General features: G+C 45.7%; 1 long non-coding RNA gene across 1 annotated transcript; it reads left to right on the top strand.

The window, feature by feature from the left end:
* The first annotated feature begins 64 nt into the window (after window positions 1–64).
* Window positions 65–21685, top strand: LOC111754874 (uncharacterized). Its single transcript, XR_010044900.1, has 2 exons — window positions 65–10392; window positions 14489–21685. It is a non-coding gene; the product is annotated as an uncharacterized LOC111754874 (long non-coding RNA).
* The last annotated feature ends 1109 nt before the right edge of the window (window positions 21686–22794 follow it).

Raw genomic sequence — 22794 nt, forward strand, 5'->3', positions numbered from 1 at the left:
GCCACTCGGCGCCGCAGGGCTTCACGGGAAACGTAGTTCCGGAGGTGGCGGCGGGCCTGCAATATCAACTGGATTCGTTTCACACTTCCACTCGAGGTGTCTGGTGATGAGTGGGGGCATCTGGAAGGCTTCAGGTGGCACGCTGGTTGTTCTTCGGGCGGGTACGTTCTCGCGACCTGTGGGAGGAGGTGCAGCCCGGACAGGTTCCAGACCCCGCGGGGGACTGCTTCCGGCGCTTTGGAGGACCCGCCTTTCTCGCCTCCCTCGGCGCCGCTCGCAGGGCCGCTGTCCCCACGCGTGCACCACGTGCTGTCCCCCTTCCGGGCGGATCGGTGCCTGGGGTCCTAAATCTTTCGGCCCGCACGTGCTTCCCTGGAAGTGGGAGTGGCGCCTGCGGCGTCGGCAGTGGACACGCACACTGGAAGTGAGGGGGTTTCCCGGAGCAGAACCTGGTACCGGGGGTAGCAAGGCTGCCGGCCTGGGTGGATGGGAGGGACCCCCTTTCCCTCCACCTGGTCCGGGTGCAGTCATGATGCGTTTACGCGGGCTCCGCACAAGTATTCGTTGGGTGAATACATTTGTAGGGTAGGACTGCAGAGACTACGAATTCAAGTTTTTTGTCTTTTTGAGACAGAGTCTCGCTATGCAATTTCAGGCTGACCTTCAGCTCACTTTGTAGCCGAGGCTGGTCTCAAATTTGCAACGTTTCTTCTGTCTCAGGCTCCCGAGTGCTGGAATTACAGACGTGTGCCACCATGCCCGGCTAACAGCGAATTCTAGAACATGAGCTAATTTTATTTTTAACAAACAGTGCATTGGGACCCTTAAAGAAGCCATCGGTAACCACTAGTATTTTAGCAAAGGCTGTTTGGGCCATAAATTACCCTCCAGGCAGTGTTTCTTAATTTATCACTTGGGTCAAACCGGGAATTAAGTTCCCTCCTTTGCCCCCAGCAAAATTTACTAACTTGTAAAACTACATCACGTTCTACATTCCAAGCTGTCACACCACTAAATGGGGGAGGAGAAGTCGTCAACTAGGGGAAAGTTACTTTAACTAAAGCCCAAAATTTTCTTTCTTTTTTTTTTTTAAAGTATATTTAAAGTATATAAGTATATATATATATATATATATATATGTATATGAAAATGCTCGGGTAACCCTGCCACAAACAATAAAATATCTGTGGATGTAGCACAGTACAAAGGCCCTACATTCAACCCCCAGTACAAAAAAATAATAAATAAATTGAAGATATACGATCTAGAGATATCAGTAATGTAGTAAGGCTGTGGTCCTTGAAAGCTGCTCATTAAAGATGTGTGCAGAAGATGTTCTTTATGAATTAAAGAAAAGGAAAACAAACTCATGCTGTGCTCTGCCAGACATCCCAGAAAGGAGCCAAAAAGAAGAGATGGGCATAGTGACAATACCTGTAATCTCAGCTGCTCAAGAGGCTTTCACATAGAGATCTCAGGTTTAAGGCCAGTTTGGGCAATGTGGCAGGACCTTGGGGGCAGATAGAGGGATAAGCATCAAACTTCTAAGGCTTTGGTTTTGCTGGGAAGGGGAGGTTTGTTGGTTGGGGTTTTATTTTTTTGAGAGGATCTTGCTGTGTAGTTCAGGCTGGTGTTAAACACTATGTAGTCTAGGCTAGTGTGGAATTTATGGTGATCCTCCTGTCTCAGCCTCCTGAGTACTGAGATTATAGGCATGTACCACCATGATTTTGTTTATAGTTATCCCAAACAAATTTTTTTCACACTTCCATAGGATGAGAAAGAGAACACATGCTAGATAGCAAAATGGAAAAATATTTAGTACCTAGGACACCCCCAGTACCACATTACTTTCTGAAGACATTCCTAAGAAACTACATATACTTAATATACTTGGAGAAGGCGTAAAGGTAGGGTTCCCACAAGAGATAACTTTGGAACCAGGCATGGTGGCAGAGGCCTGAAATCATAGCATTTCAGGAAGCTGAAGCAGGAGGATCACGAATTTGAAGTAGGCCTGGGAATGCACAGGGGGTTCAAGGCCAGTCTGAACTACATAGACCTTGTTCCTCTCCCCTCAGAAAAACACAGAAAGCAGTGACTTTAGAAATACTTGGTAGAAAAGTGAGGAATTGGGAAGTGGACAGAGGAGGACAGGGGCATTCCAAGTGAAGGAATAATAGGAAGAGAAAAAAAAAAAGGTGAGTAGTTGATTAGTTGATGTTTACGTGGAGAAAGAACTTTGAAGTGACCAGACAGCAAGGAATGTTGCTGGAGATGCAGCGGTGGAAGCAAGCCCAGAAGCTCCGGAGAGGCAGGCCAGAGCCTTCATTCACTGAGTGTCTACCTGCTTCGAGGTCAGGACTGAAAATAAGAGATGATGAACTCCACAAGCGAGCGAGACTCGTCTGGTCTGCGGGACTCGGGGGTGAGCTCTGCAAGGGCCTCACAGGCACCCACCCCCAACTCCAACTCAGATTTTGCAAATGAGTAAGGAGCCAGGTATAGGACTCAACTAAAGATAAAACCTTTGCCAGGGGAAGAGTGAGACAAGGCCAATTAGCATGGACATTTCCAAACCCTCACCCTGCCTGGCCACGTGGTCCCCAGCCCTGCCCACGCCTCCTTCCAGCTGTTGCCTGGCTCCCTCCCTTAGGACCACCTCTCTGGCAGGGACCTGTTCCTTCTCCTGGCAGCTGAAAAGGGGAAGATGTTACCTATTTTTATTTATTTATATTGATTTCACTACTGAGTATTGAACCCAGGGGCTTTGCACTGAGCTACATCCCCAGCCGCCCTCCCTACCCTTTCTTTTTTTTGTAGTTTGAGACTCGGTCTCTGTAGTTCAGGCCACCTTGAGCTCACTTGGTAGCTCAGGCTGGTCTCAAACTCACAGTGATCCTGCCTCGGTGTCCTGAGTACTGGGATTACAGGCATGTGTCACCATGCCCAGTTTAAATGCAATTTTTTTTTTTTTTTTTTTTGTACCAGGGATCAAACTCACAACCTTGCACTTGCCAGGCAGGCGTTTTAGCCACTTAAGCTACTGAACTAAATCCCCAGCCATTTTTTCCAATTTTTGAGACAGAGTCTCACTAAGTTGCTAAATTGCCCAGGCTGAGCCCAACTTGTGATCCTCCTATCTCAGCCTCCAGTGTTAGGACTGCAGGCATATACCACCATGCCTGGTTCTACTGGTGTCTGTCTGTTTGTTTGTTTGTTTGTTTGAGACAGGGTCTTGCTGTGTAGCTCAGGCTGTTTTCAAACTCACTATACTACTGGTGACTTTCTGTAGCATTCAGACAGCATTTTCCCCAGGACAGTGTTATAAATAGTGGGAGGATTTATAATCCAGAACTCGTTCGTTCACAAGGGCCACAGTACATGGCAAACTGAGCAAAATTCACAAAAATATTTTGGAGGGCCGGGGGGGGGGGGTATAGCTCAGTGGTAGCACACTTACAGAAAATGTGAGGGCCTGGTCCAGTCCCCAGTCCAGAAGTGCTGGGCAGGGGGACACCTGTTCATGCTGGGAAACTCCCCACCTTGTGTTTTGGGATTGTGACCGACTGTGGATTCAAAAGAATCAGAAGCAGCTTGGTGCAGGAGAAAGGCTCTTATGCTTAGGCTTGGGAGGAAGTGAAAAGCCTGCAGAGGACAGAAATCCCAGGCTCACCTTTCAGGGCAGGGACTGACTGCTCCTGAAGTCCCCCCTAGAGATGGAGTCCCACTGTGTGGAACTCTTCCTCCTCTGTCTCTGCAGCACATAGCCTTCTTTTTTTCTTTGTCACATGCATCTCATTAGTAGTTTTTTTCCCCCCCAGTGCTAGGGGTTAGACCTCAAGGCATTACACTGAGCTACATCCCCGGCCCTTTTTTATTTTAATGTCTTTTTTTGTTTTGTGATACTGTACATTAAACCCAGAATCTCCTACTGAGTTATATCCCCAGCCTTTTTTGCTTTTAAAACTTTATTTAATTTTGTCTTTTTGAGACAGGGTTTCACTATGCAGTTCACTCTTGGTGGCCGTCCTGCCCCACCCTCCTGATTGAAGGAACTGTGGCATGTGCCACCATACCTGGCCTTTGATTTCTGTTTTTGAGACAGGACTCTAAATTTCCTGTGCTGGGTTTGAATTTGAGATTGTCCTGCTTTACCCTCACCAAATCCTGCGGTTACACGGCCACTATGCCCAACTCATTACCATTTTGAGTCTCGACCAGGTCAGTGTGATTTTTACACAAATAAAGTTAAAAAAAAAAAAAAAAAGTAAGCCAGCTATGGAATTACTGGCCTCTAAGGCCAGTACATGGGAAAGAGAGTGAGAGCTTGTCTCGAAACCACAAAGGAAAAAAGAAAATTAAAGGTGACGGACCCTAACTGTAAGAGCCATACCATATAAAAGGGCTGTTACTCCGCTGCTGTGCCAGAGACTCTTAACTATGTGGAAGTACAGATAACCACAGTGACCATCGTTCCCATGCATTTGTCCCTTACCACTTGGAACAGGCAGATCACTCCCCTGCCTGAGAGGATCTGTTTTGAATGATCTGGGTGTTCTGGCTCTGCCTTGCAGGCATTGCTGTGGACCTCATTGTCCGTGAAGGCTGACTGATTTCCCACCCTCCTCCTCTGCTGTGTTACGGGAAGGCCATCGCCTGTCAGGCTGGTGCACTTCTTCAGGCCCACCTTGAATTCACTTTGTAGCCAAGGCTGACCTCAAACTCACAGCAGTCCTCCTGCCTCAGCCTCCCAAATGCTGGGATTACAGGCATAAGGCTGGTGCACTTTTAACTCCGTTTCCTGGTGTGCTTGTGAACCCTACTTAGCTGGCTCAGCATCATGTAAGAAGCAACAGCTGGAGATACTGGGAGCTGGAAGGTTTTCTTTTTTTTCTCCAGTGAACCCAGGGTCTTCACATTGAGCTACATCTCCAGTTCTTTTACTCTTTTTCATTTTTAATCTTTATTATGAAACAAGATCTTGCTAAATTGCCTTGAATTTGTAATCCTCTTGACTCAGCCCCCAAGTAGCTAGGATTCCAGGAGCACACCGCCACACCCTGGCCCACTTGCCCAATACAGTGCTTTAAAAATGTAACAAAAGACCAGAGACTCAGGGTGCAGATGTGTATACCTGTAATTCCAGCATTCTTGAGGCACAAGCCAGGAAGTGTATGAGTTCAGAGCTAGGCTGGGCAATGTACTGAGACCCTGTTTCAAAACATACACACACACACACACACACACACACAGATTCACAGACCTATGAGTTGCTAAAGGAGAAACAGTCTAAGCGTTTTGATCTAATGTGTGTTATACTCTTAAGCATGAACTGGGCTTTCATCAAATTCTTCATTAAATAAAAGTTGCAGTTCACTGTGTTAGACGGAGACCCTGCCATCAGCCCCCACAGCTCAGCCTGAGAACTGATGTCATGCTGCCGTTCCACCAGAAGAGCCGAAATCCTCCGACCTTCCTGGAAATCAGGAGGAACACTGGTCAGATTTCCCAATCAAGCCCGAGGGAGTCACCATGCTAATGATGGTGCCTGTGCTTCAGTCCTTACAAAGCAAACGCAATCAGCTGCTTTTCTGTTTTTCTGTGTACCCTAGCCTGGCGTGTTGTTGTAAGGAAGGTCTTTTTGAAATGATCAAACTGCTTTTGTTCTTTGTTTCTCTTTTCTCCATCCCTTTTCTATCTGTAAAACCAATCTCCTCGGGCAGGGGATGTAGCTCATGGTGGATGCTTCTCTAACATAGGGAAAGTCCTGGATCTGATTCCCGAGGCTACAAAAAAGAAAAACTCTGCTTAGCCTATGGGAACACTTATTCTGGTTGTTTTGTTTTGTTTTGTTTAGACGAATAGCTGTGTTGCTGGCCTTAAACTATGTAGTCCAGCTGGCCTTGAATTCAGTGATCCTACCTCTGCCTCCCAACAAGTGGGATTACAGCTGTGTGGCACCACACCCGGTTTTTAACCCCTTTTAGATGGTCAGTGGTTAGGTTTTGAAGAATGTGCTTCCTGACTTTTGTATGAAAGAAACAACCACAATAGGATGTGTATTAGAACTATCCCCACCCAGGCATGGTGATACACACATGTAAACCCAGAGCTCAGGAGGCTGAGGCAGGAGGATAACCTTGGGTCTGAGGCCCACCTGGATTACATACTGAGTTACATAGCCTGAATTACAAAGTGAGACCTTGTCTCAAACAAAACAAAAATACAAAAAACAACTGGCCCCAAAACCATGCTGTTTTCTCCAGTCTCTGCCTCTCAATATGTTGCATGGTCATTTTCCAGGCTTAAGCCAAAACAGGAAGTGAGTGTCCTTGATCCACTGTGCACACACACACACACACACACACTTAGGGCTGGGGGCTGAACCCAACAGCTCGGCTCTGAGCCACATTTTTCGTATCTTTTATTTTGAGACAAGGTGTCCCAGACCGGGCTCAAAATTTCAGTCCTCCTGCATCAGCCTTCCCGCAGTGCTGAGATTACAGGAGTAAACCTGTTCCTCTCTTCTTATAAGGGCAACGTCAGGTAACTCTCTGCGTCCTTGTCCTTGGAGGACCCTTCTCCAAATACTGAGCCATATAGAGGTTAGTGAGGCAGAAGACTGCGTGTGGCCAGCAGGCTGGGCAATGAGCTGGACTCAAGCGCAAAACAGTGGCTTCCAAGCTCTGCACTTGAAGCTAATCAGAAAATGCTGTCTTCATTCCTCTGGTGTGGCATCAAGCAGGTTTTTGATAGGACAGAGAGAAACAGTGCCATTACAATCTTTGCTTCTGTAGCCAATCATAAGTCTTAGCTGGTGTTTAGAACTACCTTCCTCTGTTACTCACTCTGTGTTCCCTTGGCCCTCAGCGAGCACCTCAGCAGGTCTTGGTTCTTTCCCTGATGGAATGACCCACACCTTCATTCCTGAAGGCTCTGGGCCATTTGTCATTCTGCCTGGATTAAATTGTTGTAGGTTCCCATTGATTTTAGTAGCAAGGCACAGTAGCCGTACGTGTGGCACATGCCTATAATCCCAACACTGAGGAGGCTGAGGCAGGAGGATCACTGCCAGTTCAAGGCCAAAACCTGTGCTACAAACTACATAGTGAGTTCAAGGCCAGCCTGCACTACATACTGAGACCCTGTTTTAAAGAAAAAAGGAGGGGCTGGGGATTTAGCTCAGCGGCATAAGCACCTGCCTTGCAAGCAGGCAGTCGTGAGTTCGATCCCTGGTACCGATAAAAAGGAAAAAGAAAAAAAAAAAAAGAAAAAGAAAAAAGGAGTGGGGGGCAACCAACTTGGGACCCTCCTGTCTCTCAGGGGCTGTTTTTGTTCCCATTGTTTTCTCCAGTAAATTTTCATACTTTTAACCTCCATTGTTCTTTAGAACTCAGTCTCTGACACGGGGAACAAGAACTTGATGTATTTGACATCTAGCATTTCCTCTTAGCACTCAGAGGCTGGGAAGGTGCCTGATAAAGACCCGTATTGCCCATGTTCCTTTTTGGAATGAGTAACCTGATTGCGTTAAATCCATCAATCACTTTCCTAGTTATGTACTACAAACATGTTTACCAACAAAAATTTAAAAAAAAAAAAAAAAGGGTTTTGGTACTGGGGCTCGAACTCAGGCCCTTGCTCTTGGTAGACAGGCATTTGTGCTGCTGAGCTATATCCCCAGCCCCAAAAAGCTTTAAAAGATTAAAACAAATAAGAAAACCAGGGCACTGTAATGCTAGGAGCGCCCTACGTAGTCCCCTGCACCCATGCTCTTCCTGTCCTCCGTTCTGGAGTGATGGTCCGATTTCCCCTTGATATCTCAGTCAATTACTGCTGACAACACTGCGACTTCCTTTTTTAGCCTGTTTCTTCAGAGGCATTGGGAAACCAAAATGACCAGGGGGAAGTCGTAGCTTCCACTGCAATGACATCCTTTTGCTTCCGGTACAAGCCTTCCCCTCTCTGAACTAAGACTTCTCACCCAGAAGAAAATAAGGTCAGAAGAACAGGAAGTGAGAATCTGCTAGTGAACCCCTAGGGGTAAAGTTGAGTGGTACCGTTCCTGCTTCCACCCCTTGATTCCTGGACCCGCGCATCCTGGCTAGAGGAGACACAGTACCATAGAGTGGAGGCTGAGTTGAAGAACATTGGCCCAGCCCTACAAGCTCTTGCCACCTAGCTAGTGCTGGAACTGTCTACAAAAGACCAGTCTCCTTCCTATTCAACCAGCCGCTTCTGCATGGTAAGGGACTTGGTCATACCAGTGATTTCTGTGAGCATGAGGCCATCACTTCACCTCTTTGACCGTAATATGTGTTCCTTGCTCAGAGGCTGGAGTGGATTAACTAATGTTCATCTTGTAACATGCAGCTGAACTGAGCTGTGGATCTTGCCCACAGCATAAAAGGAGAACAAGAGGGGAAGATGGTGCATTGTTGATTGTCCTGGAGAAGTTTGTCACACTGGCTTTCCTGACATGAACTCGGCTGTTCTCATCATCATAGGAGCTTGGGTCCTCACTGTCGCTGAGGATGGCTGTGGTTCTTTTCAGGGGAGCTCTGGTCCTGATTGCATCACTTCCTGGCTCCAGGGCAGACTCTCAGCCTGCTGGCATAGACCTTCTAGGTTCTACTACTGACCTTTGGGCCTTTCTGGTGCAGATCCTTGATACAGATTTGTATGAGACATTGTCATGGAACTCTAGGCCTCCAGCTAGACTCATGGCGAGCATTGCCATGGTCTCTAGGTCTTTAGCTGGTCTTGTGCAGAACATTCCTGTGGGCTCTAGGCCACAGCTGGATTCTGTAGGGTGTGGACAGATCTCTGCACCCTCTTGCATTTGACTCTTTGAGTGAATATTATAAAATGATCCTATCAATTATGTGTCCCATGTTATACCTTTTCCCATGCACACCTTGACTACAGCAGAGGCAATGCTGTGTGGCATTGCTTGACAGTGGATAAGGCATTCTGGACTGTAATGCTGCAGCTCCCCTCACAGGTGATGCCTGCATAATGTGCAGAACCATCCGAAAACTAGGCCCTAACCTTCCCTTCTTCTGACAGCTGATCATGTGGTACACCCCACAGATGCATGCTGGGAAGCAGAAGACAATATGGTAGGAGCAGAAGCCCTGGGCACCTGGGCAACTTCTTCATGTAATTATACCCTCTGGACCTGCCCTGGCCCAATCACATGTGTACCATTTCCATTTAGTGTTAGACTGTTGCTGTGGGCATCCAGCCTTATGACTCAGTGGATCAGATAATACCCATGGTGAGGGTGACCTGGTGTCCCGTTGTCAAGCATTCAGTTTCTTCTAAGGCCCAGTAACAAATCAAGAGCTGTGTTTCAAAGAGAGAGCAGTCATCTGCAGATGATAGGAGAACCTTGCTCCAAAATCCTAAAGGCCTCTGCTGCGATTCACCTCTGCTGGAGACTCTAAACAGCATCTCTGCCTGCCCCTGATGCTTCAAATACCACTGGATCTGCTGGGTCATAAGGTCCCAGTGGGAGAGCAGCCCACACAACAGCCTGGACCTGTTGCAGAGCCTTGTCCTGGGCCCCACTTAAAAAAAAGACACGAGTGAGGAATGTGTTGCCTCCAAACTCCAAATAGGCCCACTATGCATTGTGCCTGTTTTTTTGGTTGTAGGGAGAGCCACGTCCTTAGAGGAGACATCTCTGCATGCCCCACTCCCAGTACCAAAATCAGTATCAGCCAGTGTTCACTAGAGAAACAGACAACACAAGACACATGGATATATAAGAATTCAGAAGATTGGCTTGCGGTGGTCGCCCACGAAGTTCGATGAGGGATAGCGCAGAGGGTGTCTGCACGCTGGAGACAGAAGGACCGAGTCAAGGGTCTGGAGCTCACTGCTGTGTCCTGTGTGTGTCAGTGTCGGGAGGCTGATGGGTCTGCCACGGAAGCCAAAGAGTCTGCGCTGGAAGCCAGGAGATGACATTCATGGTGAAGTCGAAGACTGGGGCTCCACTGAAGAAACAGAAGCAAATTCATCTTCTAATTTTCCCTGTACACCGTCTGGGCACTGGGCCGCCCTAGGGTGGGTCTTCTGCACCCTAGGATGTGGAAGTGCTGAGCAGGTTTAGCTGAGCTCCTCCCACTCACGTTGACACAGTCCACCACCACTGATCTTCTCATGTTGTTAACACTTGGAAGATTAACCCCTTGATTGTATTTATTGGTTGCTGTGTAACAATTTCTCATAAATGTACACCTCATTACAGTAAACAACAGTTTCGATGGGATGCTGTGTGAGGAATCCAAGCAGTGGTCTTCAGGGGCTCACATAGGCTGTATCGCTGGTGTCAGAAGTGAAAGGTCAGCTGTAGAAGGCTCCATCTCACACTGGTACTTGTTGGTAAGGCTCATGTCCTCACTGCGTTGGAACAAGGGCTTCTGTCTCATGCTGGCAGGATTCTGGAGACCGCAGTCACTTCTTTGCCACTCCTAAGGGGCAGCTTGCTTTGTGAAAGCAGGCAAGCCGAGAGAGCAAGAGAGTCTGCTAACAAGAGCTCATTCACAGCCCTTTGAACCCCACAACTGGCTGTGTGCTGTTGGATAGGGCAAGTCACACTCAACAGGAAGGTCTTCCATAAAAGGCAGGAATACCAGCAGGCAGCAGGCAGCAGGGCCACCTCAGAGTTAAACTAACTTTGTGTAAAACCTGGCAGGTGATCTAGTGACTAAGGCCTCATTTCAGCAAAGTTTTAAAAAGTGCTTGTTATGGCTCGGACCTAGTTGTCCCCCAAAGGCCTCATGTGCTCATAGGTGATTTTTGGTTTTGCTTTTTTGCAGGTGGCTGGATCTAGATTATGTAGTACTGGGGTTAAGGATGTGTGATAACTAAATTGATTTAGCATAGTTCTCCATGCAGATAATAAGAAGCCTGAGCCGGGGATATAACTCAGTGGCATATGCCACTTCCTGGCATGAGTGTGATCCCCAGTACCACACACACACACACACACACACACACATAACATAATAAAAGGCCTACCCTGCGTGTGAGTGGCCCCAACCAATAGGTTCATAGCCTGGATGGAAAGTAAAGGGAAAGATGCAGGGCGAGCTGCTGCTTGGTCCACCTCCTGCTGCTCTGCCACAGACTGCTTCCCCTCTGCATGCTGCCCTACCTTGAAGCCTATCAACTGTAGATTGAAACCTCTACAAACTGTGAGCTCAATAAACCTTTCTTCCTTTAACTTATGGGTATCAGATATTTTGTCGAGCAACAGAAAAGTAACAAAGACAGTGCTAGAGATACAAGTTTGTGTGAAGAGCCCAAGTTCACCTCCAAGCACTGAACGCACACGCACACATACACACACACAACTGTACTATTTTACAATAGAGTACTGTCAGCAGAATGCTGGAGTCATGTCCTACAATGACAAAGAATGAGACTGTGAATAGAGAGGGTGCAAGTGAATTTATTTAAAAGATAGGAGGTCAAGAAAATAAAAGGCAGAAGGCAGAAAAGTAAAAGAAAGGCGGGGAAATAAAGCTCCTAGCAGCTGGGAGAGGGTTCTGAGAAGGACTCCCCAGGCCTCCTTGTTTGTGGATGCCAACGGGACTTAGAAAGGGGCAGGGCCGTTGTGTAAGCAGTGTGCTATCTGCCCTAGGAAGACTGCATACTTTCTAGGGTCTAATCTGTCCGGTGCCCTTGCAGGGCCCAAGGGCCCTTAAGCCAGTGGCCTGCTGATTGTACTCTGGGGAGGTCCCACAGCCCAAGGATACCTGCCAGATGGTTTTGTAAGATCCCTGGAGGGTTGTGATTCAGCAGACTTCATTTTGAGCTTCTCAACTCTATGTTGGGCCTGCTTCCCTTACTGCCTAATGGAATTCTGATACCTAGCCGGGTGTGGTGGTTCATGCCTGTAATCCCAGCACTCGGGAGGCTGAGGCAGGAGGATTGTTGCGAGTTTGAGACCAGCCTTGGCTACAAAGTTAGCTCAAGGCCAGCCTGAACTGCGTACCAAGACCCTGTCTCAAAAAGACAAAAAAAAAAAAAAAAAAAAAAAAAAAAGAATTCTGATACCTGTGTCACTAACTTCTGTTACAGATCAGCCCAATTTTTTAAAAAAGTTGAAATACAACGTATATGTAAAGTATACAAATGGTGGCACACACCTAGCACTTGGAAGGCTGAGGCAGGAGAGTTGCCTATAAGTTTGAGGCCAGCCACGGCTTCAGAGTGAGCTCAAGACTAGCCTGAACTACACATTTTGCGACCCTGTCTCAAAAAAAGATAAAAAATAACAAATACTAAGGACTTTGTCTCTGTCACCATCTCTGTAATACTCTTTCCCCATTTAATTGTTAGGCATATGCCCATGTAATTGACACGTAAATCAGAATATCATGTCTAAGTCATAAATGTCCACAGACTTTTCTTTTAGCTGATAAGCTTGTATCACCGCCAAGTAACTACCAGTTTAACCTCCAATGCTATAGATCTATCTCTTCCGACTTCCTAAAGTAGAATCATAATATTATTTACTCTTGTGTTGTACCCCTTAAGCTCAACTTTTTTGTCTTACTTAACAGTATGTCTGTGAAATTCTTCCTATGGAGGTCATCATTTCTCATTCTCTGTAATTTTATTTTGTGTTGCTGGGATTGAACACAGGGCTCATGCATGCTAAGCAAGCCATCTCTCACTGAGCTGCATTCGCTGGGTCCCAGTTCATTCCTTTTGTTTTGTTTTGTTTGGTACTGGGGATCGAACTCATGACCACACACTTGCAAGGCAGGTGCTTATGCTGCTGAGCTAAATCCCCAGCCCCCATATCTTAATTCTTATTCTTTCTTTTCTCTTCTTTTTCTTCTTCCATTTTTTGATGGTTTTCCCCTTCCTGCCTCCTCTCTTCAACCTCTTTTCTCTGAACATCCCTGTAGTATCTTCTGTGGACCTAGTCCTGTTGGCTGTGTAGTAGCCCTCCATTATCCAAGGGGGTATTCCAAGACCCTCAGTCAGTGCCAGACGCCTCAGATGGTACAGAGCCTAACATTGTATAGCAGGTAGGGTGAAGTGCCAACTTGACTGGGTTTTATTTATTTATTTTATGTGTTTATTTATTTTTGATATGGGGGTTGGACGCATGACCCCATGCTTGCCAGGCAGGCACTTATGCTGCTGTGCCACTAAGCTAAATCCCCAGAATCTGCCCAGGAGACTGGTAGAGAGCACTACTGAAAACTACAGGGCATGTGTGGGCACATCGTAGAGACGTAGCTTTAGGAGTCTAATTCTGGTCCCTGTGTCTTCCTGTCTGATGCTCTGCACCTGCTCCATTCCCCGGTCATCATGAACTGAGCATCTCTGTTCTGCATGATGTTTGTGCCTTAGGGCCTGCTGACCATGGACTGTATCCCCTGGAATCCTGAGCCAGGTTAAACTCCTCCTCCTTTACAATGTGGCAGTCAGCTTTCTGTTTCTGCAACAAATACCTGGATAGTTAATGTATGAATGAAAAAGATTTATTCTGCCCCGCAGTTTTACAGATTTCAGTCTGCAGTCAGTTGGCCCCACAGCTTTGGGTCTGTGGTACTCATCATGGCGGGAGTGTGTGGTAGAGCAAACCCCTCACAGACCTCATATCCAAAAAGAGAAAGAAAGAGAGGAAGGGACTGGTTCCCACTGTCACCTTCCAGGCCATGACCCCAATGGTCCTGCTGCTTAAATGTCTCACTACATTTGACAAAACCCTGTCTTAAAAAGCCAAATAAGAGATTTACTTAAACACAAGTACTACGATACCAATTTGATAACAAAGTGTCTAATGTTTGGGTAGGGTATAGAGTGTGGATATTCTGGACAAAAGCACAGTTCACAGCTCAGGCTGGACAGAGCGGGACAGCATGAGATTTCATACAGCTGCTCGGCATGGCACACAACACGTAGACATTGTTTGTTTTTGGAGTTTTCCATTTAATATCTTCAAAGCACTGTTGATCGTGATAATTGAAACCACAACTGAGGGGCTACTGTACACTCACGAGTAGAATTGCTGGGTCATCAGTGCACCCATTTTTAGCTTTCGTAAGTTCTCCCAAATGGTTTTCCCAGGTGATAATACTAAGCCAGGCTCCCACCAGCGATGTGTAGGTTCCAGTCCGCATCCTACCAAAACTTGGTATTATCAGTCCATTTATTTTTAGCTACTTGGCATGGTTGTAGACAAGTAGCTAAAAATAAACGGTTGTGATTTGCCTGTCTCTGATGATTAATGATTCTGAATACTTTTTAACGTGCTAGTAAGTCATTCAGACACTCCATTTGATGAAATTGTTATTCGGGTGTCCTGTCTTTTTAAATGAGGTTGTCAGTCTTACAGACTTGTAGAGATATTTTATAAATTCTGCCTATAAGTCCTCTGGCACATATATGTATTATTTAAATATTATCTTCTATTGTAAGACTTCTCAGTCTTTTTTTCTCTCTCTTTTTGCAGTTCTAGGGATCAAACTCACAGCCTTGCATATGTTAGCCAAGCACCGAGCTACACCCAGCCCCTCTTCTCAGTCTTTAAATGTCATCTTTAGCTCACCAGGCACCACAATGGACACCTGTAGTCTCAGGTGACCTGAAGGCTGAGGTGGGAAGATCACTTGAGCCCGCAAGTTTGAGACCAACGTTTGAGACCATGGCAAGACCTCATATTTAAAAAAATAAAACTAAGTAAAGTACAGTGTAAGACAGAGATCAGGATGAGTTGTGGGGTGGTAGATATTGAACTCAGGAACTTGCACACATGTGAATCTCCAACTGACCTGCATCATATATTGAAAAGACCTATTATAAATCAGTTTCAAATACTTAGTTTCCTGTGGTTTCTGCCTTTTTAGGCTTATTCTGCAGTTCAAGCTGGCCGCGAACTTGCAGCAATCCTTGTACCTCAGCCTCCTGAATGCTGGGATATCAGGTGTGTGCCACCATGCCCAGCTTTCTCCCCATTTTCTAAACTTGATTCACCAGACTTCTTCATGATTGCATCAGCTACTCAAGAGTTTCAGTAAACTCTTAACCAAAATGTTCTCGGTTGTTTCCTGTTACTTGCAGCTCAGAACCTGACACACAGAGACATTTGGCCATATTTGCATGGGACACAGACTTCTTGCACTTACCTGTCCATGAGTATGTATGTTGAAGAGCAGCAAGGCACAGTCGTCTGTGCTCTTTTCTATCCTGACTTGATTAGAGAGCTCACCTAGTCTCTAGTGTATAAACACCAACTCTAAATGGGTGATTCCCCTATGTCTTAAGTCACTTTCTTCTCTGTGAGACAAAATACTAAACACCCACAACTTAAAGGTTTGTTTTGACTCACAGGTCCAGTGGGCTCAGTCCATGGTTAGCTGGTTTGGGGCAGAAAAGTTATAGTGGAAGGGCCCAGCGGCAAAAGAAAGCTGCTCCCGTCATGGTGGCCAGCAGAGAGAGAGAGAAGGGAGGATCCAGGGACAAGAATACCCTTTTAAGTCATGCCCACAGTGATCTGCCCCCTCTAACCAGGCCCTGCCTCCAAATATAAAAATTGGGGATAGGAGACATTTGACTTTTAATTAATTAATGTTTTCTTTTACTCTTTGAGACAGAGTCTCATTATATAGTCCAGGCTGACCTTGAACTCATGGCAATCCTCCTACCTCAGCCTCTTGACTCCCTGGGATTACAGGTGTGCACCACCATGCCTGGCTATTTTATTTATTTAAATTTTTTTTAGTTTCTTTGAGATAGGGTATCATTGTGTAGGTCAGGCCAGTCTGGAACTCACTATGTAAACCAGGCTGGCCTTGAATTCCCAGTGACCCTCCTGCTACAGCCTCCCAAGTGCTGGGATTCCAGGCTCTGTTATTCAGTGTATTTGCCAGGATCATGAACTCATCTCTGTTACACAGTCAACAAATCTGGTCCTTGGTTTTCATCTCAGTGAAGGGCATTTCTTCATCTAGCAGCTTGGGTCACAAACTTCACAGCAACTTGTTCCTCTCCTTTTCTGGACCACAACAGCTAACCTATTAGCAAGTTCTTAACTCTTTCCCCATCAAATCCAATGTGAATCTTACCACTTCTCATCACCTCTCCCCGGCTTCTTTAGGGACAGATGGCATCAATGTCCAGGGGCTACTATTGTAGCTTCCACTCTGCCCTGTGATTGGAACTGTAGCTGGAACGGCTTTCTAAACCAAATCACGCATTTTTACTGCTAGAGACGTGTTCTTCCCTATGAATAAAGCATCAGATCCAGTTCCTCTCCCATGGTCCATAAGGTCATATGTGACCCACCCTCTACTTTTTATCCTTGTTCTGTCTCTCTCTTTGTTGCTTTCCTTTATGATACTGGGGAGATTGAGCTTAGTACCTTTACATTCAATTGCATTTTTAGTCAATTTTTTAAATTTTGAGATGGGCCTTTCTAAGTCATTAAATCATCCATGCTGGGTTCACGCCTATAATTCCAGGATTTGGAGGCTGAGGCAGGAGGATCACTGAGATTTCAAGGTCTGCCCAGGTTACATAGTGAGTTCAAGGCCAGTCTGAACTACATGGCAAGATTCTGCCTCAAAAAAACAAAAGATCAGCCTGAACTACAAAGTGAGATCTTGTCTCAAAAAAAAAAAAAAAAAAAAAAAAAGGAGTTGTGAGAGCTCTGGAATTACCAACTGGGTAATCAGAAGAGGCAATGCCACCAACCTTCTGCCACCTACATCATCTGTCTACCACGGTTTCTAACAGTCTTCCAGGCTACAACACAGGGCAAAAATGACTTTTCACATTAGCAGCTCGTGTTACCTGGGTGTAGACACTACACAATGGCAAAAATTTTACTATAGAGACTTCAGGAGAACATGGCGGATAGATAACAGCAGCTATGGAGGCTCTCTGAGATAGCCAGCTTAGAATCCAGGAATGGTGCGGTGTGAGGAGTCCTAAGCAAGGGGAGATACACCCTGCCGACCCAGGAACGAACTAAGCTGAGAGAAACCAACCGGAAATGCAGTCCCGGTGCTATAACTGGAACAGATAAAATCTCAGTGCTGAAGCTGAAACCCGCACCTCTGGAAACCACAATTTGAATTTCCTGCCACCACTGCTGCGTCTGAATCCACATAACAGGAATAGAAACGCAAAAGCTCTGAGAGTGGGAATCGGCAAATGGAGTTGAAAGTGGGACTGGCGGGGAGCCCTGCATCAACCTGTGGTGAGTGAGAGGAACAGGAACCCTTCCTAGACTAGCAGGCTCCAACAGAGGACATTCTGGGACCGGACAGACTAGCGGGAACAGGATGCTGCAATGACTTTAGTTGCATATTCCCCTCTCAAGTGGGATTGGTGGGGAGCACTTGGCCTGGGTGACGCTGTGGACTAATACCCAGTAGGCTAGCCCAAACCAGGTCCCAATGCCTGGCAGTGCACCCTGGCAGTGAAGCCTTCAGTAGGTTGACCTGGAGGGGCGGGCCCAGCAGAGGCCTCCCAGGTCTGTGACTCCCTAGTACAATGCAGTGGGCGGGAACACCTAGCCAGCGCGATTCAAACAAACTGTAACCGGCAAAGAAAGAAACTGGGCCTCCTATATACGCCTTTATGGAAAGAACAAAAAATATGACAAGAGGAGGTAACAAGAAAGGGTCCTCAGCCCCCAATTCTGAGAACACTGATCCAGGAAAGGTAAATGCAAAGGAGAATGAGGACAGAAAACATGCAATATCAGGCACAACACCAATAGACATAAATCTGTATCTCCGGAGCCTCATAGACAAGTTCAAAAGTGAAGTATTTAATGAAGTAAAGCAAGATATAAGTAGAATAGTTAGAGAAATGCTAAGCACCACCCAAGAAAAAACAGATGGTGGAATGGAAGAACAGAAAAAAAGGGGAGAATTGTTTGATGGAGAAAATAGAGAAAACAGAATACATGAAGCAGGCTCAAAGAGATTACCAAGAAACTAAAAACTATTGAAAGCTGGCATAACAGCTTGAAAGAAACTAAGGATAGATTATCTGGACTGGAGGACAGATTTGTAAGGTGGGAGCATGGAATGAAAAACGTCTTTAAAATAATAAGGAAACAAACAGCAATAATACAAAGACTAGAAGATGATAAGAGGATCTATAACTTAAGAATTAAGAACATAAAAAAAGAAGTAGGGACACAAACAAATGAACTACAAAGGCTATTCACAGAAATAATCCAGGAGAATTTCCCTAATTTAGCAAAAGGTAAAGATACTCAGATGTATGAGGCATACAGGACTCCAGCCACCTACAACCCAAACATAGCTACACTCAGGCAGATAATCAAAATTCCAGAAATCCAATATAAGAACAGAATATTAAAAGCCATCAGAGACAAGAAACAGATCACTTACAAAGGAACACCCATCAGAATTATAGCAGACTTCTTGGCACAAACCATCAAATCACAGAGAGCGTGGGGGGAAATAATTCAAGCTTTGAAAGATAATAACTTCCAGCCAAGATTGATATATCCTGCACAAACTGTCCCTAGAAATTGATGGAAAAACAAGGTGCTTCCAGGATAAAGAGGAACTAGGGGAATTTGCAACCACCAATTCAACTCTACAGAGATTACTGCAGGATATTCTAAAAAAGAAAAATACCAAGATTCCAGAAATAGTGGCAGAGAGGCCACAATGAATGGAGCAGAAAGCAAAATGAAGAAGACAAACTGACAACTAATGACAGAAAAAGAGCTCAACAGAAATGAGGCAGAGAAGGTTGGACGGTAAGAACAGCTATTTTGGAGAAAGCAAGACATCATAATAGCTAGTGCTGATTTAATATCATCTTGTTTTGAAGTCCCGTCAAGCTTTTGTTCTTCTGTCTCCGTCAGTCTTAACATGTTGTACCTTATTGGATTTTATTATATGTGATAATATAAACAAAAACTTTTATAGACAAGGAGATTATACAGAAACCATTGTTCATTTTCTGTTAGTTGATTCTAAATACCCTGTAATACTGTCATTCTCTTGAATGGTTTTACGTTGTCTTGATATGTTTGATGCTACAGTACATGAACTTATACTCAAAGATTTCTAGAAAAGAGACACTATGATAACTACTTTTATGTTGGGATATCTTGTGGTGAAACACTATTTTGCTTAAATGGTTATGTTTGGACCTGTGCTGTTTTGTTGTTATGTTCTCTTTTATCTCAATCTCCTTTTTTTATTATTTACTTTTTTATTTTTATCTTTTTAATTAAGGAAAAAATAAAAAATATCAGGATATATTATAGTAACCCACTTTGATTTCCTATTAACTTGATTTGAAACCCTGTATTGCTCTCACCATCTTGTTTTGACTGAATTTCCTCTATTCTGTTTTGCTTGATAGTACCAAGTTTCAGAGTATAGGCAACTGTGAAGACAATAAGATTCATTATGATGCCCATTCTGGTTTGACTATTATCTTCTTTTGAAGTTCTGTAATGTCTCCAATGTTTTGGTTTTATTGGTTTTATTCTTTACTGTTTGGTTCAATTTTATTATAACTGATGATATAGGCAATTCTTTTTAAGATAGCAAAAGGCATTATGGTAACCATTGTTGATCACCTTGTATTTTGTTTTTACAGTATGTATTATGTCCATCCTTTTGATTTGACTGTTTTGTTATGTCACATTTGCTTTTATTCTCTTCAAAAAAAGTAATAAAAACTGTGGAAGTAATAAAACCCAAAATGTGTAATGTCATTGTATAAAAGAGAGGAAAAGAAAGTGCTCTAAACGATGTAACTGCATGTATATTTAAGTGTATACGATAGATAACCATATTACTGAGTTTTTTGGATCATTGAACTGTTTGCAGTCTCACTGTTTGAAAGTCCCCTCTATATGCTTTAATTTTGTAACTTGCACAACTATTTCTAAGATGACAATATGTAATCTATTAATCCTACTGCTTATTTTTTCTGTAATTCTGTAAACTTGTACCCTTTTTCTGTTTTTTTTTTCCCTTTTTCTCCTTAAATAAAAAATTTTTTAAATTTACTACAGAAACCCATCAAAATAGGGTTAAAGGCCGGCATTTAGCTCAGCAGCACAAGCACCTGCTTTGCAAGCACGAGGTCATGAGTTTGATCCCTGGTACCAAAACAAAACAGAAACAAACAAACAAAATAGTGTTAAAGATTTAAAAGAAAAAATGTAATTTCTAATTATTTGGGAGGTGCTGAGAGTTGAACTTAGGGACTCACACTAGCTGGGCAGGTGTGTTGCCACAGAGCTACACCCCAGACCCATCTGCTGAACTCTCACTTATAGAAGCCTAGTAAAATTAACCATGTTTGCTAAACTTTTGTCCGCATTCAGACCCAAAATAATGTAGAGCAGCTGGCCTCTGTGGCACGGGCCTGGAATCTCAGAACCTTGGAAGGCGGAGCCAAGAGCAGCTAAGCTCCAGGCCAGCCTAAGACATTTAGCTAGACTTTGTCTCAGAATGAACTAGAAAGGCCTGGGATCCAGGCATCCTGGTGTACCGGTCTGTATCCCAGCACTCTGAGAGGTTTGCCGAGTTTGAGCTGAGTATGGACAGTGTTTAGAGAGATCTTGCGTCAAAGAAAAAAAGCGAGTACTTGTTTAAAAAAATTAAAACGGTTGGGAAACACAGATCAGTGAGAGGAACAGGGTTTAATCCCAATCCAAAAAAAAGCACAGTTGAAAATAATGAGTACAGTTAAGTGGGTAAAAGTGATGTGCCAGGACGTTCAGAGATGTAGTAAAGTACACAAGACTGTCCCTGTTGCTCCTCGTCTTACCCTCTGGGCCCCACCCCATGGCTGTGACCACGCCCTTCCAGCCCCGCCCACAGCGAAGGTCCCCGCCCACTGCCCCCCTTCACCCCACCACCAGGGCCCACTACGAGGAGATCTGACATCCAGCGCTCAGCCCCTCGGGGACACAGAAGAGCCTTCCTTCCCAGGCCTGGCGGGCTGGATACGCTGCCTGCCCGAGCAGCTGGTAGACAGGCACATGCAGCAGGGCTTCCGCTTCAGGCTGCTGTGCATCGGGGAGACGGGCCTGAGCAAGTCCACGCTGTTGGCCCTGCTCTTCAACGGCCCACCCGACAGCGCCCGCGTCTCGCACTTCTGCCCCGCTGACGATGTCACAGGAAGAAGTGGGAGCTGAAGCAGGCGTTCGCCAGGCGGGTGAAGGAGGAGGAGGCTGTGCTGAAGCAGGCCAAGGGGCAGCTGCAGGCCAGCTTCGAGCACCTGGAGCGCTTGCAGCACAAGGAGACCCTGAGACTGGAGGAGAGGAGGCGAGCCTTGGAGGAGGAAATGCTGGCGTTCTCCAGGAGGAAGGCCATCTCGGAGCTGTCCCGAGGCCGGATGTTGGGTACCAGCAAGAAAAATGTCAAGGACCCTGCGGAGGAGCCAAGCTATCGATTCGAAATTCTGTGCTTTGACATCTATGCTTGTAAAATGTGCCATGGGCACAAAGAGGTGGAGGAACTGGAGGAGGTGGACAGTTGGAGGAAGCAGCCTTGAGTAGCAATGGGAAGAAAATCCACAGCACATGGTTGTGGGAACAGAACCTAGAAGCTCCAGAGAGCGCCTGGGCTCCACAAACAAGTGTAATATTCTAAGTTTGCTTTGATTTAACAGAAGTAAAATGGTATAAATATGCTTTGGCTTTCTTTCTGTTGGTATTTGTGCTATCACTAATTCCATACCTGAACAGTGGACACAGGTACTGACGCGGATGGAAAATTATTTTCTACCTAAGGTCAGTAAAGAAGCCAGAAAGGATGACAGTTTTTCTATTCACTGTTGTTAGAGATCTCCGTAGAGACTGAGAGAGACAAGTTCAGGTCGGCTATGAGCAGAGGAAAAGAAAGAAGCAGGTGCCGTCGGGAGGCGCTTCTAGGGGGAGCTGAATGTGGACGAAGTGAGAGGAAGCCTTTGGGATCTGAGTAGGCAGAGTGTTCCAGCAAAGGTCCCCAAAGTGCACTTGGCAGGGAGGAGTGAGGGGAGCGGAGGGGTGCAGCGAGGTCACAAGGTTTCTTATAGACCCGGGTGCCACAGGCCCAGGTCAGGACTTTGCCTTCTACTCCCAAGCAAGCTGAGGAGGCCTTGGAGGCCTTGGAGCTGACCTGGTTTCTGTTTTAACAAGATTTCCTCTGTGCCCAAGGCCCTGAATTCAAGCTCCAGGACCGTCAACAACAGAAGCAAGCGAGGATTCTTCTGGCTGAGGTTCAGAGAGTCGTCGTGGAAAGAAACGGGGCGAGGGAGGCTGCAGCTGCAATGGGGTGAACACCGTGGTGACCTGGCCCGGGGCGGGAAGGGTCAGGAGCACAAGAGACTCACATACCTGGGGTCCATGTTGACCAGAGAACTAAATACAATGGAGGAGACAAAGAGAAAGTCGTGGGTGACTTCAAGTCATCCTTTGACCTGAGCAGTTGGGATGATGGAGCTGCCAGTAACTGGGAATGGGAGAGGAAAGGAGTGGCCCGAGAAGGGGTGGCCAGGGTGGTCAGAAACGGTCTGGCCATGCGATCCAGTTAGACCCGGAGGTGGACAGGAGGATGTGATTCAAGCAGGACAAGATCAACTGTGTCCAGCGCTCTGAAAGGCTGAGGTAGACTGACCACTAACTTTGGAAACTGGGGCTCAGTAGAAAGCTTGCTAGAAAGGGGAGCAGATTAGTGGAACCATAGCTGGAGAAAGATGTGAGGCTCTATGACAGTTTTTGCATTTCATTTTGTGGTTTTGAAGTACAGAAGCCATTTTAAA

The sequence above is a fragment of the Cavia porcellus genome, unplaced genomic scaffold (assembly GCF_034190915.1).
Source record: "Cavia porcellus strain 051 isolate PalLab524CR breed Dunkin Hartley unplaced genomic scaffold, mCavPor4.1 scaffold_31, whole genome shotgun sequence".
NCBI classification, from domain to species: domain Eukaryota; kingdom Metazoa; phylum Chordata; class Mammalia; order Rodentia; family Caviidae; genus Cavia; species Cavia porcellus.